Source organism: Lolium perenne, chromosome 4, assembly GCF_019359855.2.
Source record: "Lolium perenne isolate Kyuss_39 chromosome 4, Kyuss_2.0, whole genome shotgun sequence".
Lineage (NCBI taxonomy): Eukaryota > Viridiplantae > Streptophyta > Magnoliopsida > Poales > Poaceae > Lolium > Lolium perenne.
The window spans coordinates 395,757,740-395,775,999 of record NC_067247.2 but is presented as its reverse complement, the minus strand read 5'-3'; the positions used below and the strand labels follow the sequence as shown (position 1 = coordinate 395,775,999).

General features: G+C 36.9%; 1 long non-coding RNA gene across 1 annotated transcript; it reads right to left on the bottom strand.

Annotated features, from left to right (window-relative positions):
- Positions 1 to 8,247: 8,247 nt before the first annotated feature.
- Positions 8,248 to 8,838, bottom strand: LOC139830331 (uncharacterized). Its single transcript, XR_011742258.1, has 3 exons — positions 8,673 to 8,838; positions 8,466 to 8,579; positions 8,248 to 8,365 (listed from the first exon to the last, which is right to left on the bottom strand). It is a non-coding gene; the product is annotated as an uncharacterized lncRNA (long non-coding RNA).
- Positions 8,839 to 18,260: the final 9,422 nt, after the last annotated feature.

The window sequence follows — 18,260 nt, the reverse complement described above, 5'->3', positions numbered from 1 at the left end:
TTTCAGCAACTGCAAGCAATGCAAATGCAAGCAACTGTACCAATGACTGCATGTTTGAAGATGATGACTGTAATGATGATGCATATGGCAAAGAACAAACATTTCCTAACCAGTTTGACAGCAATTCATCAGGACACAATTGCAGCAACATGACTGAGGAAGGGAATCTTACAGATGAAGAGCTTGATGATGTAGCACCCAAATATGACTTATTTGGTGATGATGCTTCTAATGCTGTTGATGAAGTCGATGATTTGGTACAAGACTCTGAGAACTTGGACAATGTCGAGCATCTCTCCCAGGAAGATATTCAAAGTTTCCTAGATGCTGAGGAAGCTGCTGCAACTGCACGAAGTAGTAGTCAAGAAGTTCGTGAGCATCATGCACCTCGTATGGGAATGGCTTTTGATTCAGATGATGCAGCTCACAAGTTCTTCAATGATTATGCATTGTTATGTGGTTTTGCAATTACAAAAGCTGGAAATTACCATGGAAAGAAACAAGGAAGCACTGGACATACACGGGTTATCTTTCGGTGCAACCGTTCAGGGAAGCCTGTGGATGAGGAGACCTTAGAAGCAAAACGGAAACAAAAACAGTTAAAGAGGCAAGAGAAGACAGGCAAAATTGTAGCTGAAAACAGTAGGAGGAGGCGCAGTAACATAATTCAGCAAACTGGTTGTAAGGCAAAAATGATAGCTACATTGAAAAATGAGAAGTGGGTTGTCATAACACTTGACCTTGTGCACAATCATGACCTCAGTCTGCCAGATGAATCAAAGTTCCTTAGGTCACACAAGAACATGACAGAAGATGAGCAGCTATTCATCCGCACCTTCAATTCTGTGAAACTACCCCCAAGGAAAATAATGTCCATCCTTAGATACCTGCGAGGAGGTGATGTGCCATACACAAAGAAACATGTGAGCAACGTTCAGACAGCAATAAGAAATGAGTGCAAACAAAATGACATGACAAAAGTGCTAGAATATTTCAGGAAACGAAAGGAAGAGGATCCTCGATTCTACTATAACTTCCAATTAGGTGATGGTAAAAAAGTGCTAAGCATTTTTTGGTCAGATGGGAACTCAAGAAGAATGTATGAGATGTATGGAGACTGTCTGAGCTTCGACACAACATACAAGATGAATAGATATAACCTCCCGTTTGCTCCATTTGTTGGTGTTACAGGGCATGGTCAAAATTGTCTATTTGCTTGTGCAATAATGCAGAATGAAACTGCGGATTGTTTCAAATGGTTGTTCAATGAATTCCTTGATTGTATGGGTCAGAAGGCTCCAGTAACAATTATAACAGACCAATGTGTCTCAATGGGCATAGCCATCTCAGAGGTTTTCCCAAATGCTGTACACAGAAATTGTTTCTTCCATATCAGGAAAAAAGCAGATGAAAAATGTGGAAGAACATTTGCCACTAATGAGAACCTATATGCAGATTTCTCTGATATTCTTTGCAACTCATTGACTGTGGAGGAGTTTGAATTTCTCTGGCAAGAAATGATTCATAAGTATGATGTTGGTCATGTCAAGTACTTGAAGGCTATGTGGAAGTTCAGACATAAGTTTGTTCCTGTTTATTTCAAGAATGCATTCTTTCCTTTCATTCATTCTACAGCTAGAAGTGAAGGCACAAACTCTGTATTCAAAGATAATGTGGGCTCCAATTTCAGTATCATAAGTTTCTTAGGTGAGTATGACAGAATAACTAGAGACATAGAAGAAAAGGAGAAAGAGCAAGACTCAATTACAAGGATAACTAAGCCAAGTTATGTATTCAGAAGTGAGATTGAATTGCAAGCTGGACGCATATATAACAGAAAAATATTCTACAAATTTCAGAAACAGCTCTCATTCACAAATAAGCTTCATGTAGATGAGGTTGTTAAAAATGAGAGATATGAAGTGTACAAGACAAGATTAGTTGCTCAGAAAGATTACAGACCTCGGCGGTTTGTAGTACTTGTCAATCTTGAACAACAAGATTTGTCTTGTATCTGCTGCAAATTCCAAAAGGATGGTGTTGTATGCAGCCACATTCTCCGTGTTCTTGTCAACCTGAACATATCAGAGCTGCCATATAAATATTTCATTGATAGATGGAAACCCCAAGACAGGAAAATATTACGAGACAAGAAGTACAATGTTCCGCAAGAGCTTACAGAGAAGAACCGCCACCTAAGGTTTGCGATGTTAACTAAAAGGCTTGTAGATATTGCATCAGAAGGCTCCAAAGATAATGCAAGGTATCTCCTTGTAATCAAGCTTGCTACTGAGTTAGAAGAACAGTTGGATGCAATAACTCAAGGTGAGGAACAAGCTGAAATGGAAAAGAGAACAAATGAGTTGCAGAAAAAAGGTAATGAAATTGACGATGGTTATGGTATTTCCCTTGAGAATCCTGATGTTGCTAAGGCAAGAGGACGTCCTACTATTACAAGCCGGCAAAAAACTATAGCTGAACATTATCGCACAAAACAGAGAATAACATGCAGTCACTGTGGTTCTCATGATCACAACATTGCTGGTTGTGACAACAAGCATATTGACAAATCAAATTTCGAGAAGAAGACTCCCAAGAAGAAACAATCAGGTTTGAATCAATTGAACACAAAGAAAAGCAGTCCATATTTAGAATAAAAAAATTCTTAACATATATATAACTTTTCAAAAACTTTTGCAGGTACTAAAACCAGTAAAAGACAACAAACAACACAAGCATCTCCAGGCTCCAAGAAATCAAAAGTTCAACAAAGTCCATTGCAGCTTTGAATTCATTTTCAATCATAAATGTAATTTATTTATGAAGTGTTTGTGATGACAGTGAAATATTTATGATGACAGTGAAATCTTTGTAATATTGTGATGACAGACAGAAATTTATGAATGATTTTTGATATCGATTGAAATAGAAGACCCAGGTTGTAATGGAAATCGTTTGTTACGAGAGTAAAACTATATAGTAACATATAGTGATGTACCTATCTTTAATTTTTGTTCTTTTCAGCAACTTTTGCAGGTACTAAAACAAGTAAATCCTTGTAAATATTTCCAGCTTTTACAATTGGAAATAATTTTGCATACTTCTTACTGCCACAAGACAAAGCAAGTTGAATTTTCATGTTGTCGCTACACTTCAAAAAAGCAGATTGAAAAGAAAAAGAAGTATGAAACCACACGCCTTAGAACACTTACAAAATTAAATTCAACTTCATATGACAGCATTACTTCCTGAATTTCAGCACCAACTTCATATTGAAACTTGCTGGAATGAATGCTAAAAATTATTCAAGTAAAAAAAGAATAGAAATGATTTAAGGGGACGTTAGTTCACATAGCCATATATCACATCATTAACAGGTTAAAACTGAAACTAAAAACAGATGCAAAATACAAATCACCATACATAAAAAAACAGGTGAGAGATGACATGTGCTGTGACACTTAAATAAACCAAATATATTCAGGTAAGCAAAAGCAGAAACTTGTGCCAAACTGAGAAATAACAATTGCGATGTAGTTGCAACTGAAAAATTGGGGAAGTGTGAAACTAGAAAAGAGGTCATGAGCTAGATACTGAATAATTACTGAAAACTGAAATAGAGGACAGACACTGCGTACTGTTAGCAACGGAATATTTGGTTCTCACACTATACAAGATAAACTGTGGTACACAAACCACAACTGGGGCAAGATGTGTCAATTTTCGTACTATACAAGAATATATACAGTTAACGCCATGATAAAATGAGAATACCCAAGTATAACATTGCTAGTCTACTAATGCAACACTTGTAATTTTTCTTTGAGACAACACAATACAAACAGCCTGCTCTGTATATGACTAGCCAAAGGTACAGCTCCACAGCCTTGGTCTGCATGCAGCAGAACCTGACCTTGGCACGCTTGCCTTGAATACCCACTCCACTAAGAAAACATACCACTGTATCAAAAATAGCTCATCCAGTTCAGTTATTCATAAAGGCCTAGACTAAATAATTTTACAGATTGAAGACAAAATGTAAAAATTCTGCAAGCGGGAGAGGTGCTTGCATAAAAGATGTTGATTTATGAGTAAATTTTGCTTTGCATGCAAATTATAGTCGAGGGGAAAATTTCATGAAACAGTATCAACAGACACTAACAAAGGGACTGGACTTGGCTTCTAATGGACAGGTAGTGGGGTTTAATGGATTGGCTTGCTGAATTCTAGCTTCTGAAAAAACAAATAAAGTAAGATAAGGACTTGCTCCAGGAAAATATGCATTCAAATTATGAAATCAAATGATGCTTATACTATGCTGGTATTACCGGGTATTTGTATTTAGATTCATTCTTCACTGAATTTTAAGTCCACGGAACCACACATCAAAGAGATCAACCCAACGAATGCCACATGCCAGAGTTAATATGGTTCAGTTTGGTTCTCTATATTTGCACATCTATTTGCACACTTTAATCACTCAAACAGGAAAGGAAGCAAGTTACACGAAGCTGCAAACAATCAGGAATAAGCTCCTTATTGCAATTTTAGAAGTTGTATATGAATTTGACCAAACAGTACGCTATCAACTAAACTTGCTGAAACACATTTGGAAAGAATTTGATCCACTTTCACAAGTACTAGCAAACAGGACGTGCTCCAGTTCAATAAGCAAGCAAGTATACATACAACCCAGGCTAGCCTCATTCTAGCCGCTGAATAAATGTTTAGTGTATTTTCAGAGATGAACATGCAAATTATATTTTGCTAAAAACATCACTGAAGAACCTCTACCAAACGTGTTCTAGCAATAAAACATCAGGCTCTGAACCTGATTTATATACGCACATACATAAGTTGTTGTTGTAAGTATACCAAAATCTGAATATGAGAACTGAACCTACAAAGAATTAATTATGTGTACCCTCCAATATGACTTTACAGGAAATGAAGGTTCTGAACTACTGGAACCTCTTTCCAATAGCAGGGGAAAACATTTTGAGTAACCATAAACATCATAGCGCAAGCCAGAAAATCTAAATGCTGAGAATAAAGTAACATAGAAAATCAGAGACAAGAACAACTGAAAAAAAACGCTGAATGATAGGATGAAAAAAACAGAGAGAGACCCTCCTCCTTTATCCGGGCTTGGGACCGGCTACCGAGAATATGGTAGGCGGAGTTACCCCCCCCCCCCCAGAACCCAAAATCAAATGTAATTCAGAATAAAAAGTGTGCATAATAGATAGTGCGACATATAGAGTCAAACAAGGGACCAAATGTAGAAAATCGACATAAAACAGACAATGGACACACACACAAATGTAGACTAGAAAACAAATAATGCCATATGATAAAAGATTATATCATATGATATCAACTGAAACTTCAATACCACCCTGGCCGCCCTGATTGAACAGAAGGAGAACAACATTCCCAGGTTCAAAATTGTGCTCCTTAACAAACTCCGACCAGCAGGAATCGAACTTCATCCTTCCATCAGTAGTAGTGTAGTATACACCCTTAGGGCGGTAGCCATAGTCATCAACAAAAAAACATGCCTCGCCGCTTTCAGAGATATTCAAGGACCTAACAACTTCCTTCGGTATACGCTGAATAATAAAAATTAAGTTATATATGGAAAAGGATAAAAAGGATAACTAAGATTATATAAAGAAAAAAAGAAACATACCAGTCCATTGCCCCTCAAATCAGTATTCGTCAAGGTGTGCACAAAAACAACACCAAGACCAATACCACGCTCACGGAGAAGTTGATCCTTCTTCAATGTTTGAGCAGTAGTAAGTGTAACACCTTGAGTGTGAACAACTACAGTTGGAATTTCTGCATACAAAAATTAAAAATTAAAACCATATTTAAAAAAAGATGAGATATGAAATCAGTTATATTACAAAATGGACAACATATGGTAAAGGAGAAACAAAATTACCTTCCACACGATGCTTTTCAATGCCATCAGGGCCTTCTGCAAAAATCCCAAACAGTTCAGGAGCATTATCAAAATCAAACATGATATAGTCACCAACTTTCAGATCAAAGTCATGAAGAAATTTCTGGTATCCACTTCCAAAAACACGTGTCTTCGAACTGCCTTTCTTAACATGAAACTTGTAATGCACTTCATCCGATGTAGCGACAAAAAAGATATTACCAACGAGGTCATTGAACTGCCTCCTCACAAAACAAGGCACAGTCTGAAAACAGTAGAACATAAATTCAGAAAAATAAAGGATATAGTCTACAAATTGTCAACAAAAAAGATTAGTACTAAAAAAGTATATATACCATGAACTCGTCAAATCTGCTTCCAAGGTGACAACGAAATGAATTGAGAGTCTCCCGCCTCTCATGACAACGGTTTCCCATTGAACCACAAACAGCACAACTCATCTTGCATATATTTAGCAATTATTCAAAAGACAAAAAAGAATTTAGAACAAACAGAGAGAAAAGGAGATGAAGTAGTGACATGTAAAACACATTATTCCTACCTCTTTAAACAAACAAAAGAATCTTCAGAGAGAAAGGAGTTTTTCTGGACAGAAACAGAGAAGGAAGATGAATGAGAATGGCTTCACCACCAGGTGCATTATATAGGACTGGGTGGGGGGTGGAGCAATAAATGCAATAAATGCTAGTAACTGCCTACATCCCATTTAATGACTGTGTGTAGTTGGTGGTTGGTATTCTGTAAGTTCAAAATTCAAACACATATGTTCTTTACTATCTGTCAATGTGTAGTTGGTGGTTACTATCCTATGCAAAATTATGGCCCACTGTTATCCTATGTCTCTGTCCAGAGGTTGACAGTCCTACAGAGATAGGACAGTAGGCAAAGATAGGGCAGCAGGCAAAACAAACCAGGTGCATTATATGTAAAAAACAAAAGTAGATACTACTAAAAATTTGTGGTGTAAAACTGAAGATTTACTCTAGTCTTATCAACTACATCTGAAAAAAATATGCTTAAAAACAGTGGTGCCTCCTCCTTTATCCGGGCTTGGAACCGGCTATGCCTCAACTTATATGACATAGGCGGAGCTCCCCACCCCTCGAACAAAGAAATAAAACCCCACCCAGAAAATAATCAAATGAAAATAAAATGCACAGAAATTTCAAAAAGTAGAAACAAGCAATTAGAAACAAGTCATTTTTAGGGAAATAATTCAAAAGCGCAGAAAATAATACACTTCAAATAAAAACAACTGAAGGCAATCAAACATAAAAGATTCAGCATTTGAAAATTTAGAAAAAAAAGATGCAATTACTAGCTTCTGTAATGTCACTTGCAGTCATCAATATTTGTACAACCAGAATATGAAAAGTATTGCATGCAATTCAATGTTTTTACACAACCAAACAGTGAATATCTTCAGTAACGTTGCTGCTCACTTGAAGAACTCTGTATTTGCTTCATTCAAATGAGTGTCCTCCTATATTTGCATCATATTTCAATTTCATGAAGATAAAAAAAATAGAACCATCTGTACAACAAAATAAGACATGAATAGACAAGTAGTTACCACAATCTATCTCAAGTGAAAAATAACTTGCTGCTTAATCTGTAGAATCAACTTGTAGTGATCTTGTTCTTGTTCTTGTATGCCTATTATATTTTAAAAAGGATTAAAGAATGAATTGAGGTGACAAAAATGACTTCTTAAAAAGTATGCAGCACATGAAAAATATTAGAAAAAAGATTATTAAGACGTCAATATTTAATTACCTCCAGGTCAAATGTACTTAGGAAATCCATTTGCTCTGTCTCAGAGTTGTAGTCATTATAGACTGTGTCAAGTGCGATTTGTACACGGAAATCTGGTATATCTTCTGCTGAGAATGCACAAGATTTAGGATTCCTAGTGCAATAACACTCCATGTACTTGGCAATGAAAACACCGCAATCATTCCTACACATTTTAAGTTTGGAAAAGATTAACGGTGAAAATAGAACAAAACTAAAAAGAAAGTTCGAAACCATAAGGCAAAGCATAGATTTATATATACGGTGTTTTCTGTTTTGGTAAATTAGGATAAGCTTTCCCAAAATTATGAAAATGCATATCTTTGAGATTGCACTCATTCCATATTTGCTTGAAGTTTGTTATCTGCAGTAACAAAAACATAGAGAGAAACCCAATAAAAAAGTGAGAGTGCATATATTTATTTTCCATAAGAATAATGTATTTCAAATTAATAAAAAGGCACTAACCATTCTTTCATCTACTTCCTTATGTAATTCACTTCCCGGACCAAACAATGAATCCATGAACAAGAATTTACGAGCTTTCATATCAACAGCAAAAAGAAACCAGTGTCTGTGATACAAAGCTGGGAAGTTGAGCTGCATTGAACAAAAACAAACTACAAAAATTGAGCATTCCAGATATATAATTCGATAAGATACAATTTATTCTTGTTGATGGGTCAAAAACAATGTTTACCCGTTCAGATAGGTGTAATTTCCTTGCTGAATCAGCTGCTTGGAAACCCTTCATAACATTCTTGTGCCAAATTTCTTTCATGTAATCATTTGGCCATTTTTCAAGGAAGTATTCCTGTGTGTTTTGTAAAATTAAAGTATTTCATTACCAATTCATTTTAGTCATGCACAAAAAACAAAATGATTTCATAAAGGATAATGTTCTTACTGCTGATGTGTGGAAAAAGAAATGCTTGTTGGAAATCCTAGGATGTTTGTCCTTGAACAATTTGCGACAAAAGACATTAATAACCCAAGCTTCAACCCATCCATTCTGTTTCACTGAAGTTCCTAGCTGTTCCAATGTGACTTTACAATTATTCATGTTGATAATCCAATTGCTGTTGTACATAAGAATATATATTATCAGGAAGCCAACAAAATGAATCAATAAAAATAAACTAAATGTTTCATTACATATAAATGAAATTAATTTAAAAAGAATAAACAACAAAAGTCAACAATAATTGCTGGAAAAGAAGCATAGCAAAGAAATAATGACTAGTTTGTGATGCACTTACTCTCGATACAATGGATCATCACATAGAGTAGTTATCGTTTCATATATCTTCATCTCATGATGCGACACAAACTTGCTTGTGCTTTTGACATCATATGGTGAGCAGAGGTAGTTGCTCCGGTTAATAACTCTCTTTGGTGGAATATTTTCCTTTCCTGTAGACACACTAGCGCTACCTAGTGTCAAACCAGCGTTGTACAAGTCGTCACTCAATTTAGACATGTTGCTGCAAACATTGTTGAAGACTCTTTCGCCAAGAAATTGGACTTCTGGTGATGAAGCCATCCTTTCTCCTAGGAATTGAACTTCAGGTGACACTGTGACCTCTTTGTTCATTCTTTCTCCTAAGAATTGAACTTCTGGTGACATCTGTCATAAACAAAAAAAACATAAGAAACATTCCAAATTAGAAGTAATTCCTGGCTGCAGTAGTTAGTGATCCGAAGTAGCAACTGTACTCCAATCGATGCAAAGTTACTAAAGTTCATACAGAAAAAAATAAAAATGATCTAATTGGAACTCATTCAACCAAGTTCCAACCTACATGAAAATGTTATTAAAAATTTCAGTTTCGAACATAATTGAAAATGCGTCCTAGTTGAAATTGACGACTACTAAAAAATATTCAGAAATTGTGACATAGTTGCAACTGTTAGAGACCAAAGAAAAAAGCATAACCTAGGTACCTCAGTTACAGAACCAAAAAAGTTGCGAAAAAAATGCGACATAGTTGCAATTGTTAGAGACCAAAGTTTCAACCTGGTTGAAACTGCCAGAAAAAAGAATAACCTATGTAGTTCCACAACCAAAGATTGCAACCTAGTTGAAACTTTACATAACCTAGCTACCTCGGCTCCAGAACCAAAATTGCAACCTTGTTGCAACTCATGGTCAATTTATGCAAAAAACCAACTTATTGCACATTGTGAATTACAGTCTGGTTGGAACTCTTACTATAAAAGGCAAAAAGGAACTATTTTAAAACTGATAATTTGCAATCATATTGAAACTATGTAGCTTTATCAAGTATATCTTCTTTAAAAAATCATGTTGACAATTTGTAATCATGTAGACAACAGTTGTTGCAACTAGTATCTTGATGGGATATCGAAGAATCTTAATGGCAAATTGCAATGAATTGAAAAGTGCAAGGTAATATGAAAAATGTCTTCAAAACATGAGGAAAAGATATGATGAAAACTCACATCTTCTTTCTTGTTTTTAGCTGAGATAGGACTATCATCTAAGCTTTGGAACAATCTCCTTCCAGTGATACTAATTACTCCATTATCTTGTTTTTCATAGCGACTATCTGAAGAACGGGATGTCTACAAAATAGATTCAGAAAAAAATTGTGATTCAAAAAAATAATTTATCATTCTAAAAAAAATCAGAAAATTGATAAAACAATAATTTAAAATTTATGACAAACTCACATCTATGTGCACATTGTCTTGTTTCTCTTCAGTTGTGTTTTCTACTATTTCTTTCTTTCCAGAATAGGTTGCTTGGCGTTGAGCACATTGTATTGAGCTAAACTCGAAATCACTTTCTGCTTTAGACTGCATTTTTTGAGAACATCAAAATTATCATAAAAATGTCAAAAGCAAGACAACATCATGCATTCCAAAAAAAGATGCTTAAGAATCATATAATAAAAACCTTGTAAGTTGGAGTATTATCTTTCATCTCCGAATAAGCATAGCTGCATGTGGCGTCATGATGGTTCTTAAGAGGCAACTGTGGTTGAGGTATTTCAAGTGGTTTTGCATCAGTACTTCTTGTTTGTAAATTCAGGTTGTCACCGTTTGCCTGCATACAAAAAACAATTCCATGAAAAAATCATTTTCACGAAAAAAAGACAACGACTGCACTATAATTGGAATCATCAAATTGAAATAAACATAGAAATATTAGAGTTCAACCAACCTCAGACTGCTTCTCGCAGTTATAACCTAGAGGGCGCCATAATTCTCTTTCTTCAATTTCTTTTCCATTATCATCAACGAACTCGAATAACCTGAATGAAGGTATAGATGGATCCAACCAAAAATACTTCTTACTAGCCTCTTTGAGATATTCTTCCCTGTCAACCTTATTCACCACTTCTATCTCATGGTCATCATTTTTTGACACATCTGGTAATACATAAAAACTATAAATGAGTACAAGAAACTATTTCATGTGATGAAGATACAGACATATTAAAAAAAATCAAATAGAAAAATAACCTTTAGAACTGTTGTCAGCTTTGTGTGGTACAACTACTGGTCTACGGACTGAAGAATTGTTTCCATCATCTTCTGAAGGCATGTGATTAAGGCTGATAGATTCAGATGGTTCATGATTAAGGCTAACCACTGATGAGCTCCTATGTCCCTTCTGTACTGAACTTGATTTCAATACAGCTGCATCCTGCTAATTTAAGAAATGTTAAATGACAGTTTAAGCAATCATGCCAAAAAAATGCACATTCTCAGCATATAATACAAAATCAAAATTAGAAAAAAAATTAAATCTGCACAAACATACATTTGTTACTGTGTTGTGTGACATAGCAATGTTGTCGGAAAAAATAGCTTCATCCTGCTTACAAACTCGATTCCTTTTTCTATGATGTAATTCTGCAAAAAAAACTAACTATTAGTGGATATCATGAACAAAACATATATAGGAATTTGATATGGTGACATGTTCAAGACCATTTTCATCCTGTGAGTGATATCTTCTTTTGCTTTCATTGGAAGGACCTGCTAGTATTAAAGCAAACAATGATATTTTAAAACCAAAAACAGATAAAATAAATCAAAAAAAGAAAATAAAAATAAAGGTTAGATATAGAAATAACCTTGAGCATCATTTGCTTTGTGCTTTCTCGAGTGAGTTTGCACAATCTCTGGTGTATGTGCTAACGGTTTGTTTATAGCTTCTTTCATTATCAATCCAAGACAATCAACAATTAAAAATTGTGCTCTAGAAACATTCTCAATATCAGCATCAATCATATGGCTTTGAAAACATTGAAAAATGTCAATCTTGAGCTGTGCATAAGAAGAAGAAGAGAAAAAATTAAATGGACTAATAAAACATAGCATGTTACATATTTGGTTAAATAGAATTATTTGATTAAGTTTTAACCTTATCAGAGAATGGTGGACCAACAAAATTGTTTATCATTTCCATCAAACATACATTTTCGTCTCTGTCAGTAGAGTGGCGTGCATAGCATGTTTCAGAGTAGTCTCTTATCTGACAATTGGAAAACATATAAGTTCAAGAAAAACTTATGTATTGTTTGCATAAAGTATAATAAAATCATAAAAACTTCTTGGTGTTGCACCTTCACAAAGATGCGAATTATAAGAAATATATTTGATTAACATAAAATCAATAAAACACAAAAGTCAAAAAAGAAGAATATAAACTTACAGGGCAGTTCCCATAATATCCATCTCGTCCTTTATCCATTTCACTGAAATGTTTAATTAACTTCCCTTTCCAGACAGAAATCCTTGGAATTGTTGATGGTAATGATATTGAGCCAAAGTCAATGAAATCGAGATACCTCACCTAGTGTTTCATGAAAAAACAAAAATAAAATTAATTAAAGCATTACACCCCAAAAATCAATTTTAAAACATTAAGAAACAGATAAGAAAAAATATAACAATTTGAATCTATCATTTGGTTGTTAAGTAACTCACAGTTAGTTGGTATATACAACCTCCAAGCGTGATAGATGATTTGTTGTGCTCTGCTCTTTCTTTCTGGTACTTCTTGATGTACCACATCATCCACACATGTGCAAACTTACACCAGTTCCTGTTCTTAATTTCATCAACGTCTATGAGAGCACCCAAATACTTAGTGCTAGGTTTAGCTGAGGAGTTTGGGCATAAGAATGTTGCCAGTAGAACAGCCATGAAACAACGACAAAACTCATCATCCGGAAGATCTTTTTGTTTGATGATTTTGTCACCAAAAAACCGTACAGTCGGTACCTCCGATAAACCAAATAAACTAAGGAAACCATGTTTGCCTGCCTCTTCATCTGTCTCAACAGGAAGCTGACCAGCAGGGATGCCTAGTACAAGCTCAAAAGACTTTGGATCAATCGGTATTGATTTCTTGCCAATTATAATTGCTTCAACATCAGGCTTTGTATTATCAGCAATGAACTGTGCAAACAATCTTGGAACATTGCAATCATCAAGATCTAGCATGTGTTGAAACCCAATCTTCTTGACAAGATCTTTCCTATGGTCTGAGCAAGTGATACTTTTGAAAACAGTGATCAGATAAGGAACACTACATCTGCTGTACGCTGTAATTTCATCTTCACTAATGTGTCCTTCATCAGCTACAGTCTTTTCTTTCTGTTTAATTAGAACATTCAAAAATTAATACATAGATTACAATGAGAAGAACATAGAAAACATGAATCATAAAAAAAGAACGAAAACTACGCAATTAAAACATCATAAAAGTTTGTTCCGAATAAACAGAAACAAACTCAAGTACAATGAAAAGTTAAAAAATTAGATGACGGATGCACCTTCTTCTTTTTCCTAAGGTTAGTTCTCCGCTTCACTATTCTTTCAACACTCTTCTCAACCTGATAAGCAAAAAAAGAAAAACATGCTCAAAATAGTGTAACCAACCAAAAAGAATGAATGCAACTATATAGTAACTTACCAGATCCTTGATATTATCAAACAACTCTTTCTGTGATAGTTCTGGGTCAGATATGTCACCATGAATGAAATCCCCTTCATATTCCTGTCCATGATTGAATCCAGCGGAAGTATCTGCTAAGACTTGTTTTCCAGTGTTATCTGAATTCAGAAAACAAAGAAAATGGACTTATTTACAAATCAGCAAGTATATAGTATCTATCATACAACAACATCATGAATTCAACAATTAAAAAACTGTTTACCACTCGGTAAATAGTGAAGATAGGTCTGTGAAGTAAAAAAATACCATAATAATCTCTAACAGTAAGTCACCTTTTTGCGTATAGGAAGGCGGCTGTCTATAATTTTTTAAACAAGTGTACTAGTTGGCTTATGGTAGAACAAGTGAAGCTCAAAAAACAAGTGAAGTCGAAGAAAAAAAAAGCCTTACAAAAAACTGGAATTATACTCTATCTCAACCTAACATATGCAAGCACTTGTCGCCCTTGCCTTTGATTAGGCACTACAACTATATGTGAATTAGTACCTTATCAGTTTAAAAAATGTGACTTAGAATCTCTGGCTATTCACAATCAACGTCAATTAAGATTCTCACAGTTAAAAATGGCATTTAAAAAAAAATGAAAACAAAAACATATGCAAAAAACATGCAAAAGTAAGTACAACCGAAGATTTCGACTCACTTTGACTTGCAACTCTTGGGCTCAGAGTTGCACATCATAGGTACTAGTTGCAAACTACTTGCAACTGTTGTCTATCAGTTTCACCTAGGTTTGAACTAGCCAAAAATGTGAACCATGCTGCAACTCGTGCTTACATATATAAAACCTGGTAGCAGCTTATCTTTCCACGGGAAAAATACAACCATTCCTATAGTTGCAACCTATTTGAAAAAAATTCCTGGTTTCAGTTGCTACTAGGCTGAAACTTACAAGAAAAAGACAATCAGGTTGCAAGTCATGCAAAAAAACAGTTTCAACCAACATGCAACTCGTAGTTGCTACTAGGCTGAAACTTACAAGAAAAAGACAATCAGGTTGCAAGTCATGCAAAAAAACAGTTTCAACCAACATGCAACTCGTAGTTGCTACTAGGTTGCAACCAATCCTATAGTTGCAACCTATTTGAAAAAATTCCTTGTTTCAGTTGCTACTAGGTTGAAACTTACAGGAAAGAGACAACCATGTTGCAAGTCATGCAACTCGTACCTACAAAGAAACACCCTGCTTGCAACTCATGGCATCTACATTCAGCTAGGTGGTAAAGTTCCCAGTTACATCCAGGCTGAAATTGGTGGAAAAAATACACAACGCCTCGCAGTTGCAACCAGATTGAAAATGGTGGAAAAATACACCACACCTCGCAGTTGCAACCAGGTTGTAATTCCTCAATCACCAAACTCAAATTAGGTTGAAATTCACAAGAACAACATACTAGAATAGAAAAAATCATGACAAAAAGATACTCAGAAGACACCACGGCCCACAGTTGCAACGTGGTTGTAACTACTGGCTCGCAGTTATGTTGAACTTCACGAGAAAAAAATACTCGATAAAAATTACACTGTATAGTTGCTCCCTGGTTGTAACTACTGGCTCTCAATTGAATCTACCTTGTAACTTGCCACTCATGCCTACAGTTACAACCAGGAAATATCAGTTTAAACCTGGTTGCAACTCATGTCTCATAGACTTAGGTCAGAAACTAGCACGAAAAAGGCACGCAAGTTGCACCTCATGCCTATACTTACAACCCAGTTGAAACTACTAGCACTTAGTTACATTTAGAATTAAACTTGTTGGAAAACATCCAGGTTGCAGCTCTCCAAGCCCACAGTTGCAACCAGACTCTAGCTCGTGTTTCACAGTTTCACCTAGGTTGAAACTCATATTTGCTAGTTACTCATAACTTGTGTCTAGAAGACAACTAATTACTCAACACAGAAAATCTGTACATAGAAAACCTAGTTGAATCTTAATTGGTAATGCTTAGTGACAAAGGACAGGTATAAAACACAACATCAACATGCACACTCGATGGATTCGTGCCGTTTCCCTCCATGTTCGACCACAAAGCACCCTTTCAAAACTACCGCACCAAAAAGAGGTGTAACACAAACTCACAAAAAAATTAAAGGTCTAGAACTACCAACTTACAGTTACAACCTGGTTGCAACTATAAAACTAAAAAAATGCAGACAAAACTTGAACTAATGATCAATTGCAACCTGGTTGCAACTATAAAATCAAAAAAATGACAAGCTCGAAAGTTGTGAGTTAGTTAGTTAATTAGTTAGCTTGAACTAATGATCAATTGCAACCTGGTTGAAACTAGCATGTCCAATTGCCACTTGAAACCAGCTTGCAAACAGCTACTGAACTCACCAAATGAATTCACCAAACCAAACAGGGTAAACAGTTACATTCCACATACAAAAAACCCTAGTTGCAACCAGCTTGCAAACAGGGGAAATGAATTCATCAAATGCAAAAACAAAAATCAACTACTGAACTCATCCAGAAACAATACTGAAACATGGAAATGAATACTACTGCAGATATTTGGCGCATCATCAACTACAGAACAAAACAAAAACACAGACAGAGCACTGTATGCAGGGGATGGACACGACGTACCTGAAGGGATGGAGGACACTTTGCGAAGAGGAACACGGTGATCCTGCCCCTCCTCTCCATCGGCAGCAAGCCCATCAATCCTTCCTCCCATTGACGTACTTGAGGCCTTATCCACCAAATTTGGGGCAGAGATGCACACAAAAGGGATCCCCGCAGAAGCTACAAACGAATCAAGTGGAGATCATTCCCGCAGCATCACCAACAACACAACCCAGATCTCAAACAAAGGTAGGGCATAGACACGGGGCTACCTGAAGGGACGAAGCTCTCATGGCGACAAGGAACACGGTGATGCTGCGCCTCCTCTCCATCAGCGACAAGCCCGCCCATCCTTGCTTGCTTCGACGGGCTGGAAACGTTCCCCATGAACGGAACTCCCAGAGAATTTGATGCAGATGCGCCGGAGATGCGCTTGCCGTCGCCGACGAGCACGTCCATCCTTGCTCGATTTGACGGGCTAGAGACGTTCCCCATGAACGAAACTCCCAGCGAGGCGCCGGAGATGCGGTCGTCGCGCCGCCGAATCAACTGATTCGCCTCTGCTGAGGTGAAATCAGCCGGATCTCGCCGGTGCGCCATGAGTGGTCGCCGGCTATTTCATTCCCCTCCTCCCCCCGAGCCTTATCTATTTGTCTTCTCCCGTTACTGTTTGAAATGCGGTGACCGACAGAACGGGATCTAGGAATAAAAGAAAAAAAAGCGAGGGCCTGTTTGCAAAATAGACAACAAACAGGAACAACAGGCCCATAGACAAAAAAAGACAACAGGCCGAAAAAACAGGCCCGAAAAAGCCCAAAATGCTGCCGGGCCTTTTCAACATAGTCCAACTAAGAAACGACTGAGACATATTATATCTCAAACGACTGATTTCTAGCGTTTCCGTTTTTTTTTTACATTCTTTGATTTGCACACCATTGTTTGAGATTATTCCCTTGATTTGCAACGTTGCTGATCGCCATTTAAAAAGTGTACCTAGTTCTCGGTACTAGTTCTCAGTCTAAGAACTAACCTAGTTCTCGGACTATTGAGGAATCTCAGTTGCAGCTAAGGGTAGACGTACGGCCCGAGTTTTTAGCTCGACCCGAGCTTTTCCCGGCTCGCTCCGAGTTGAGCTTGGCTCGCTGTTGAAGGTGACCGAGGCGAGCCCAATAATCTGGACCGCCACGAGCTCGTGACTCGACCAGCTCGGTTCGGTCCAGCCCGAAAGCTCGTCATTTCTGTTCTCTGTCAACACGGTGCCAGGCACGCCGCTCGCGTTCCCAGCAACCTACAGCTCCTTATGACAAAATATTGCGCCATAGCGTGTTCATAAAAGTTTCAAATATAGGTGTGGTGTTAGATTCAGCAAATGATCAGGTAAATATGTCATTGTCTTTTCCGAATAGCTGCAAATAAACTTTTCGACGAAATGTTTTTCGTATCCCCGCTGCCATGCTTCTCACTGCCTCTGCACCCTTCTTGTTCAGGCGTTGTGCTTGCACTCGACGTCCGACCACCTCTGACATGCTTCTCCGTTGCTGTAGACGGTGGAACCCACATGGAAGTGACACAACCATGGTTGGCTCGCGAGCTGTACTGAGTTTGCGCAAGGCTCGGGCGGAGCCCATTTTTCCGGACCAAGAGGCAAACGAGCTAGCCCGAGCCGACTCAATTTGCAGCGAGCTAACAACTGGCTCACACGGAGCCCAGTCCGAGCTGGCTCGATCGTGTCTAGCCTTAGTTGCTTTCCATGTTGCAACTCATCGTTAGCACGGACTATGGATCTATTTTTATCTTGTTCTTCATAGATCTTTGTACCATATGAGCTCCCCGACATGATTATGATCATATATATTTCTATGTGGTGGATTAACTGTAGGTTGTATGGTTTTTGGGTTTGAATTTCCTTATTAACTGGACCATTT